Genomic DNA, 10154 nt, shown 5'->3' with positions numbered 1-10154 from the left:
AAAGAGTTGGCGAGCCAGCTACAAGAATTATTGGATAAGGGAGTGATACAGCCAAGTACATCGCCATGGGGAGAACCTGTTCTGTTTGTAAAGAAGAAAGATAGGAGTATGCGTCTATGCATAGATTACCGAGAGTTGAATAAGGTGACGATCAAGAACCGCTACCCGCTACCAAGGATAGATGACCTTTTTGATCAGTTGAAGGGAGCAAAATGCTTTTCGAAGATTGATTTGAGATCGAGATACCATCAATTAAAGATCAAAGAAGAAGATATTCCTAAGACCGCCTTCAGGACCAGATATGGGCATTATGAATTCCTAGTAATGCCGTTTGGATTGACCAACACTCCGGCCGCATTTATGGATCCGATGAATCGAGTATTTAAGAAGTATTTGGACAAATTTGTGTATTCATTGATGACATCCTTATTTATTCTAAGTCGGAAGAAGAACATAATCAGCACCTCTGAATATCATTGGAGATACTCCGACAAGAAAAGTTGTATGCCAAGTTTACCAAATATGAGTTTTGGTTAAAGGAAGTTCAATTTTTGGGGCATGTTATTGGAAATGAGGGAGTTAAAGTGGATTCGGCAAAGATTGAGGCAGTTATGAGTTGGGAGAGGCCAAAGACTCCTACGGAAGTGCAAAGTTTTCTAGGATTGGCCGGATACTATAAAAGATTCGTCAAGGATTTCTCGAATATCGCCACGCCATTGACCAAGTTAACCAGAAAGAATCAAAAGTTTGAATGGAGTGCAGAATGTGAAGATAGCTTTCAAGAGTTAAAGCAGAAGTTGGTAACAGCTCCGGTGTTGGTACTTCCAGATGATCAAGGGAATTTTGTAATATTCAGCGACGCTTCACATAAGGGTTTGGGTTGTGTGTTGATGCAACACAGTAAGGTGATCGCATATGCGTCAAGACAGTTGAAGTCGCATGAGTTAAAGTACCCGACGCATGACTTGGAACTAGCCGCCATAGTGTTCGCACTCAAGATTTGGAGACACTACCTCTATGGAGAGAAGTGTGAAATCTACACGGATCACAAGAGTTTAAAGTACATTTTTACTCAGAAAGAGCTCAATATGAGGCAGAGGAGATGGCTGGAATTGATCAAGGACTATGACTGCTCGATAAATTACCATCCTGGAAAGGCGAACGTAGTGGCCGATGCTCTGAGTAGGAAGGAGAGATTGAATATGATGATAACATCAAAAGAGTTATCTGAAGAAATCGAAAAATTGGAACTTTGTGCTTATGGAAAAGTCGAGGAAGTTTGTCGTGCAATGACGTTTCAGCCAACACTAGTGGAAAAGATAAAGAAGTGTCAAGAGGAAGTAATAGAAAAAGAGAAGAATCAGTTATCTGGAGAGGAGATTAATACTCAAAGGGATGAGTAAGGGATACTAAGGTTTTCATCCAGAATATGGATTCCCCATGTACCTGAATTAAAGAATGAGATCCTCCATGAAGCCCACAATTCGAAATTTTCAATCCACCCGGGAAGCACCAAGATGTATCGAGACTTAAAGAAGAACTTTTGGTGGCCAAATATGAAGTGAGACATGGCAGAATGGGTTGCGAAGTGCTATACTTGTCAGAAAGTAAAGGCAGAACATCAACAACCAAGCGGATTAATTCAGCCCCTGAAGATTCCAGAATGGAAATGGGAAAATATCGCTATGGACTTTATAGTAGGACTACCGCGAACGAAATCCGGACATGACGCAATATGGGTTATAGTTGATCGTCTTACGAAGTCGGCGCATTTCCTTCCAATAAATGAGAAGTCGTCACTGGACAAGTTGGTTCATCTGTATGTGCGCGAAATCGTATTAAGGCATGGAGTACCCGTATCAATAGTTTTAGACAGAGATCCCCGATTTAACTCAAGATTCTGGAAGCAATTTCAGGAATATCTTGGCATGAAGTTGAATATGAGCACGGCGTACCACCCGCAGACTGATGGCCAGAGCGAAAGGACGATTCAAATAATTAAAGACATGTTGCGCAGTTGTGCAATCGATTTTGCAGGAAGTTGGGACGATCACTTGCCGTTGATTGAATTCTCTTACAACAACATCTATCATTCCAGTATCGGCATGCCACCATACGAAGCTTTGTACGGGCGAAAATGTAGATCACCATCAAGTTGAAATGAAGTAAGAGAAGGAAGAATTCTCGGCTCGGATTTGGTACAACAGTTGCATGACTCGGTCAAGTTAATTTAGAAAAGGTTGCTTGCTGCTCAAGATAGACAGAGGAAGTATGCGGATCCAGTACGCAAGGACGTTCAATTCCAAATTGGCGAAGCTGTGTTGCTGAAGGTGTCACCTAGAAAAGGGTTGATGAGATTTGGCAAGAAAGGGAAGTTAGCACCTAGATACATAGGTCCTTTTGAGATTTTGAGTCAAGTAGGAAAGGTGGCCTACGAGTTGGCCTTACCACCTCAGTATCGGCATGTGCATAATGTGTTCCATGTGTCGTTGCTTAAGAAGTACAATCCTGACGCTAGCCATGTGATAGAATATGAACCTGTAGAAATTCAGGAAGACCTGTCATTTGTGGAGCAACCGGTTATAATACTCGACTGGCAAGTAAAGAGTCTTAGGAATAAGTCGGTAAAGTTAGTAAAAGTGCTTTGGAGGAACCCTAAGGTCGAAGAATCGACTTGGGAGTTAGAGTCTGATATGCGTTCCCGACATCCTCATCTTTTCTCTTAGATTCTGGGGACAGAATCCCTTAAGGGGGAGAGGATGTTACAACCGGCATTTTATGTAATATTATTTGTGGATTTGGTATAATATTAAAGTCAAATGAAAATATATTCAATGATTGTACGCTAGTGTGAGTGAAAATTTTTGCATTATAAATTTGCTTTGTGTAGTATATGATTTTTCAAAGCAAGAGTTTATTTAATTTCTTTATTTTTGATTTATAAGGAATATTATAAGCTTTGGAAATTTTCTTTTAAAAGGTATTTTGTTCACAAATTTTGAAAATGATTTTATAAAGTCTCTAAAAATCCAAGTTATTTTATGGTATAAATTTTATAATTTTTGAACTTGTATTTTATTTTATAAAAATAAATCATTATAAATTTTAGTTGTCATATTTATCAAATTACATAAGAGACCATGCATGCAAATCACCCTTCTATTCTCTCAAAGGGGAAATAAGACTTTTCCAACCCCACTAACTCATTTGATTATTACCAAATTACTACATTAGCCTTGCATGCAAAATGGCCTAACTTTAGCTAAAGGACATTTTTGTAAGTTCTCACTTCCACTCATTATTTGTCAACCAAAAAGCATAAAACAAAAAAATCAAAGTGGAAGAAATCATTCCACTCATTCCACACTCCAACACACCACAAATTTTCTCTCTTTTCCCCCTCCCACCTTGCTCTCGGCCGAAGGCCAAATCCCCCACCCCCCTTCCATTTTTCAATTCATTCTTCATCTTCCCAAGTGTAAATCTTTTACCTACATTCATCTTATATCCTTTCCAAGTATTTTGAGACTTAGAAGTTGAAGTTCCATGGATGCATGTGTAGTTCTTATGTGTCTCCAAACAGAAACTCTTGATTCTTGTGAATTCAAGAGCTCTCTATGAGATATATTATGTATATGTGCTAACTAAGTGTTTTATGGAGATATCATGCTTTAAAATCCTTTCCATGCTACTGAAATTTCATTATATATTTATGTTTAGCCATGCATGCTAGTTTTAAGACATTAAAATGATGATCAACCATGTTTTGCATGCTATTCTTTTCGAAATCATGTTGTTATGTTTAAAAATCTATAAATGCGAAATAGGTGTGCTTAAAATAGATTGTTTCCATGATAAATGTCTTATTAATACTTAAAAGAAGTTATATTTCATGATTATTAAGGATGAGTATTAGGTACAAGTCAATTTTGCAAGCATTCAAAACTTTATGCCTAGCCGAAATCTTGTTATGTGCTTTCCATGAGTTGCATGTTATATATTTAGTTGCATGTTGTTGTTTTTGGGCATGGATGATCTCACCCAAGGTTATTTTCAGAATAAGGGAGTTAGTTCAGTAGATTACCATGTATAAGTCTTGGTTTAAGTATTGAGTTGTTGTTAGTTGAGTTTGTCAAGTCAAAACCTTGGAAAATGAGAGTTATAGTTTCTGCAGAAAATCAGTTTAGTACCCTGAGGTTTAGAGTGAGTTTTGACCATGTCATTGATGTGAACTTTGAGGCCCAAGCCACCAGAAGTTAGTATTGGGAGTATAAAAAAGGTTTTAGGAGTTGGTTGGAGGTTTGCATATCTTTTGGTTAGGTGCACAAGTAGAATAACAAAATCTGTCCAGCAGGGGACAGTTTTGTTGCAGCTTAGAAATAGGGTGATTTGACCATGTCATGGGTAGGCCCTCATTAGGCCCAATTGGGCCTTAGTTAGAGGGAGTGTCAGAGAAGTTTTTCCAACCATAGTTCATAGGATATGAGTTAGAACCATGTGTCACAAGTTAATTCAAGTCAGGGCGTTTTCTGCCCAGAAAAGCAGGGGAATCTTGGACTTTTAGCTTAGGCCCAAGAAGGCCCAAGCCAGGCCCTTGAGCCACATCAAGATTGTGAGATGCCCTTAGGTCAGGAGAGCCTTGTGTAAAAGTTTTGAAGGAAAACTTGTAGTTTAAGAGTGCCTAATGCACTCAAGAAACTATAGTTGTCATTCTTAAATTTCCACCAGTGAGCACTATCACTTATCACATAGTTTTAGAACACTTAGAAGTGAGTATTAGGTCGACCACCATAATTGTAAGATGGTATAAGGTCAGTAGAGCAAAAGGCACAAGTGAGGGTCAATAGGTTTTGGATAATTTAGGAAAGCCGCATCGAGTTAGGGAGCCAAAATTTGAAGACTTTGTCTAGTTTAGCGACCAAGTGACTTAAGTGGTGAGTCAAGATCATCCAAGCCTAGTGTTGCATTATGGTATATATGGTGTTATTTGGTGTTAATATATGATATATGAATATGTGGCTACGTGTGTACATTTAAAATATAAAGGTGGATATAAATTAAGTGCGTATAGGCCTAAGTGCCATCCGTGTTTAATTTCAAGTTGTAAATAGGTTAAGTTAGTGAGAATATATTATAATGAGGATTATTATTTATGTAGGATCTCGAGACGAGGGAAAAATTGCCATAAAAGTCGAGTGAAGCTCCAGTTGCTCCTACCAGTCAGACCAGACCAGCCTATCTCAAGGCAAGTGATTCAACTTGACCTTCATATTTACTATAAATAGTTCATATATATCGATGCAATCATCCTGAGTCATTTTGATATGTTTAAATCAAGCGTATCTCTTGCTTATATTTGAATTATATAGAAATGCCATGAACCCTCGAGTATGTATTGCAAGTAGTTCAAAAGTCTTTTCATGATAGTTAAATGCCATGATAAAATAAAGAGTTGTTATATTACTTGATTGATCCTCTTGATTAACATGCTGATGATTCCTAAGTATTGATATCTCATCCTGATACTTGAACCCCTATAGAACCTTATCTTGAACTCTAATAGTCAGAAACTTACCAACATGATTCCTCATTGATTGATACCCTTTTTCCTATCCTAAAGCTTAACAATTCTGATATATATACATCCTGAGCTAGAGATCATTACCTTAACACCCATAGTATTCGTGAAGTTTATCTTCTTAATGATCCAACACCTGTACCTTGACGAGAAACCATTGCTTTGAGCCCAGTTTGGCATTACCCCTTCATATTATCCATTAGTCTCACCATATTTTCCTGTCCAAATTCTGACATATGAAAACCCTTTTGGTTACCCCAATAGAGTAAAGTTTTGTGAATCGTGGCCCTGAGATTTAGTACCATATTTCCCATGTTTCGAGTTGATCTATACTCCCTTAGTAAAAATATTTATTGTTAAAAGAGATTTTGTTACAATTCAGCATCAGCTTTTTAAATAATTAAAATGTGGGTTTTCAGTCCCAAAGAGGGATAAATGTTTTCTTGAATAGTGGATCTGGACTGAGACGCGAGTCCTTTCCACACTTATATTAGGCTTAAAAGTTGCCTAGGGATTCCCGTTAATGTTTTAGAACCCAGCGAGGTTCGGGATTACTTCGCGGCTGATCACCGGCTGTAATCCGTAGCATCATAAAATAATTTTGATTAAGACATGATTTTAAAATTGATTTGATACAAGCAAAATGATGCCATCTCACATAGTTTTATCTCTCGTTACCTTTGGTTATTTCTTTCCATTGTCATTCTTAAAAGTATATCTCAATTTATGTTTTGTGTCATACTGTTAGCACTAGTTGAGCATTTGGCTCACTCCTTGCTTTACCCTGATATTACAGCTAGCAGCTATGGTTAGATTCAAGCAGACTGCCCGTAAGACCTGTGATGCTGATGCTTATGTTCGAGCTCAGGTAGAATAAGTAATAATAGTTGTGTGAGGACTTGGTATTTGTAATCAGATGTAACAGTTGGTAGTGTTGGGCTATTCCAAACCCTAAACTGTAAGATCTTGGATTTGGTTGTGTATTCTTCATTAAAATGATGTAATAGCTATATTTATTTTGCTGTTTAAGTTGGGGGTGTGACATTATCGATATCTCGAGTTCTCGATATATATAAATGACTTGTCGAGGTCTCTAGTTCTCAACATGTATAAAATCTTGTCGACATCTCTAGTTCTCGATAAGGATTTTGACTTATCGATATCTCTAGATCTCTACATGACGATATGGCTTGTCGATATCTCTAGTTCTCTATATAGGAAATTTGACTTGTCGATATCTGAGATATCTACAAGTAGATTGACTTATCGATATCTCATGTAACTTCTCTCTAAGTCATTTTGGACTTCTCGACATACTGCTCGATATCCCTTGATATGTGACTTATCGATATCTTGACTTAGAACATTTTTCCTAGAACAGTTTCATTCAAATCCAAGTCGCTACACTTCTCTCTAAGGCATGATCAGGATTTGATCTTCTTCTAGAGTTTATTCCTTAGCTTGACGGGTGTTCACAAAAACATCCTCCAGTCTAAGATACTAATTTTTTTTACAGACTCAAGGAAGACAATTACATGATACAAACATAAATTATCAAACAACTTAATCATAGGGCTGTCAATATGACTTAGTCTTATTATATACAAGTATGGTTTGCACAACAATTTCCCCCAATTTGTGAGAAGATTGCTTATCACAAATTCATGCCTGATAACAAGACTAACCCAAAGCTAGAATCAAATACAATAAAATTGACAGATTAAAAAAAATGCAATTTTTATACAATTTGTAGTTTCATTAGTACATAGTTATAAAACTTAGGTGAATTTCTCATAACCGGGTTCTTTTCTAATGAGGTCTTTGAGTTTGACTAAAAATTCAAGTTCTTTATGATCTTTGTCCCCCTTAGAGCTTCAACTAGCTTGAGCCATTCATCTACTGAGTAACTGTTGAGTAGATAAATCCTGAATTTTGAAATTCTACCAACTTTGATATTTAAAAAATGTCCATCCTTTGAAACCCTTCTCAACCCCCTTGCCTGAGTTCATTAGATTTTTGTTCAAACATCTCAATCTCCTTGGCATATTTCTTTTCTCTTTCCTCCCTCTCATCTTTTTCCCTTGCATGCCTAATATCTCTTTCTCTCAACCTCTCAGCCAACACAACCTTCCACATTCTTGTATTGGAGTCCCTTGCATTCATCAAACTGATCACTCTCTCCAATTCTATAGTTGAAGATGTTGTAATGACTTCTCTATTCAGCAAAATGAAGGTGCCATCCTTATAGTAGATTCTGACTTCTCTCAGAGAAATAACACAAAATTTGACTATCTCCTCAGCTAATTGTTGGTGATAATCATTATATGTTATGCTCCTTGAAACTGGTAGAAAGTCATCCGGAATGAAATAGTTTCATATAGCACCAACCTCAGCTTGAATTTCTTTAGTTTTTCTTCCTGCAGTTTTGAAGTGAGTTTTAGTTGGAGGTTTGAATGAAGGTGGTTTTGATATTTTCTTGAGTGAGGTTTAGCTAGCTTTGATAGGTATTTTGAGTAGGGAATTTGCAGTTGGCTTGTTAGGTACTTGGGCTTTGAGGTCAGGATATGTTAAGTGTTTGTTTGGCTAGGTTTAAGGGTTTGAGTTTGTTGAGTTTATGAGATTTGACTTTCTTGGACATTCGGTTGCTTTATTCCTCCTTCTACATCCTTTCTTCTTTTCTTTCCATCATCCCTACTTTTCTTGTCCTCCTTCTCCTTCTCCTTTTCCTCCACCTTGCTTCCACTTTCTTTGCTAGATTGACTTGGATTTGAGCCAGAAGACTTATGTTCATCTTTCTTCTGCTCATTATCACCCAAGTCATCTTTTGTGTTGATTTGAGCTCCTGGAAACATGAATTCAACATTCTTCAAATGGTTAGCAATTATTTTCAAAGCTTCCACATCTTCAACAGTCTTGTTTTTCTTTGACTTCAAATCTGTCTCTATTATCATCATCAAATTCTTGTGCCCCGTGACATAGTGCTTTGAAATCTGAAAATGTTTGCATTGAATAGTGTTGGGACAAATGTAGGCCACCCCTTGCTTGGTTGAAGGTAGGCTTATGAAAATGCAACCATTTGACCCTTTTTGAGTTCACTGAACAAGAGAATGTCCTCTGGAATCACCTTGTTCACCTTGTTGATAAAGATGTCCATCTCAGATGCTCTTCTTAATTGGAGATAAGAAAGAGACACCTGCATACACCTGTCCACACCTGAGTCATTTATGTTGGCAACAATCCTTTTTTCTTTAAAATTTCCATTAATCACCATCACCACCCTTAGGAAATTTATGTTCTTGTCCAAAGCCTTCTTGTATATGAAGTGATTGTTGTTCAGAGAAATTCTAAGAGCTTTGAGGAGTTCATCAAATTCCTTGTCAAGACAAGGTCCCTCAGCTTCCTTCATTATTATGTCCATTCCAACATCATCTTTCTTTTGAATGGAAGCTTGGCTGGATGATTTTGGCTTAAAATCAATCTCCCCCTTGTCTTGGTAGAAGGCACAGTGATTGTAGGTAGGGGGATTAGGGTCTTTACTGACTGTGGTTTTTTTTGTAGAGGTATGTTCAAAGCTCCCATAATAGCTCCCAAAGACACTGAATTTTGCATCTGTAGATATTTGTGGGAGTCTACTAAGGACTTGATATCCTGTTGCTGGCTTTGTACAAGAGAGGTTAGCTGGGATACTTGAGTAGGTAGTGAGTCATTGGAGGCTTGGAGAGTGGAGACCCGTGTTTGTAGATTTTGGATTTGAAGGTTGGTTGAGGTGGAAGGTAGAGGTTGTGAACTTGATGCAGAGAAAGTGCCAAAAGAATTCTGAACAACATTCTTGATCTCCTTCATGACCAAAGTTGATGGTTCATACCTAGCCTTGTATAATTGATCCAGCTTGAACTTTGAGTCATTGTTGTGAGTTATTTGATTTTGGATAACCTCATGCAAGGCTTTGAAGGAGTCCCTCAACTTGGATACATTTTCTTCAACTGGTGAGAGAGAGAGAGAGAGCTTGAAGCTTATCTGAAAAATTGTTGAACTTTTATTTTATATCTGAAAAGGTAGGCATCAATTAATCAATTCTATCATTGATAATCTTCTTGACCACAACTTGATGCTTGTCTAGAGTGTTCTCCATAGCTCTTCCAGTATGATGAAAGGAGTTTAGTTGAGCTTTGTACACTTCTGTGACAACATCATAAACCTTTTGAGGAGTGATGATTGTAATAACCCGAATTTTTGGGACTTTATAAAACATTCAATGAATAGTAACCCTGACGATCGGGGAAAACTTTTTAGCCCACACTATGTTATGTATGGTAAGTTGAATTTCCGAGTCGATATTGTGATTATACATGCCAAATGAGTGTATGTAAAAGTCATTAGTTTTCAAAGAAAACCAACTTGGTAAAACGACCTTATCTTACGAACTACCAACGAATACAAGAATTACATCACAATAACGAATTTAGAATCCTACGAATAAAACCCAAGTATGAGATTACAAAGTATAAAGGATTTTTAAGAAAAGAATTACCCCGGGAATCGCTTACGAGGATTTATTACGATAACGAACAAGCGA

The sequence above is a fragment of the Apium graveolens genome, chromosome 2 (genome assembly GCF_009905375.1).
Source record: "Apium graveolens cultivar Ventura chromosome 2, ASM990537v1, whole genome shotgun sequence".
NCBI classification, from domain to species: domain Eukaryota; kingdom Viridiplantae; phylum Streptophyta; class Magnoliopsida; order Apiales; family Apiaceae; genus Apium; species Apium graveolens.
This window is presented reverse-complemented; position numbering follows the sequence as displayed.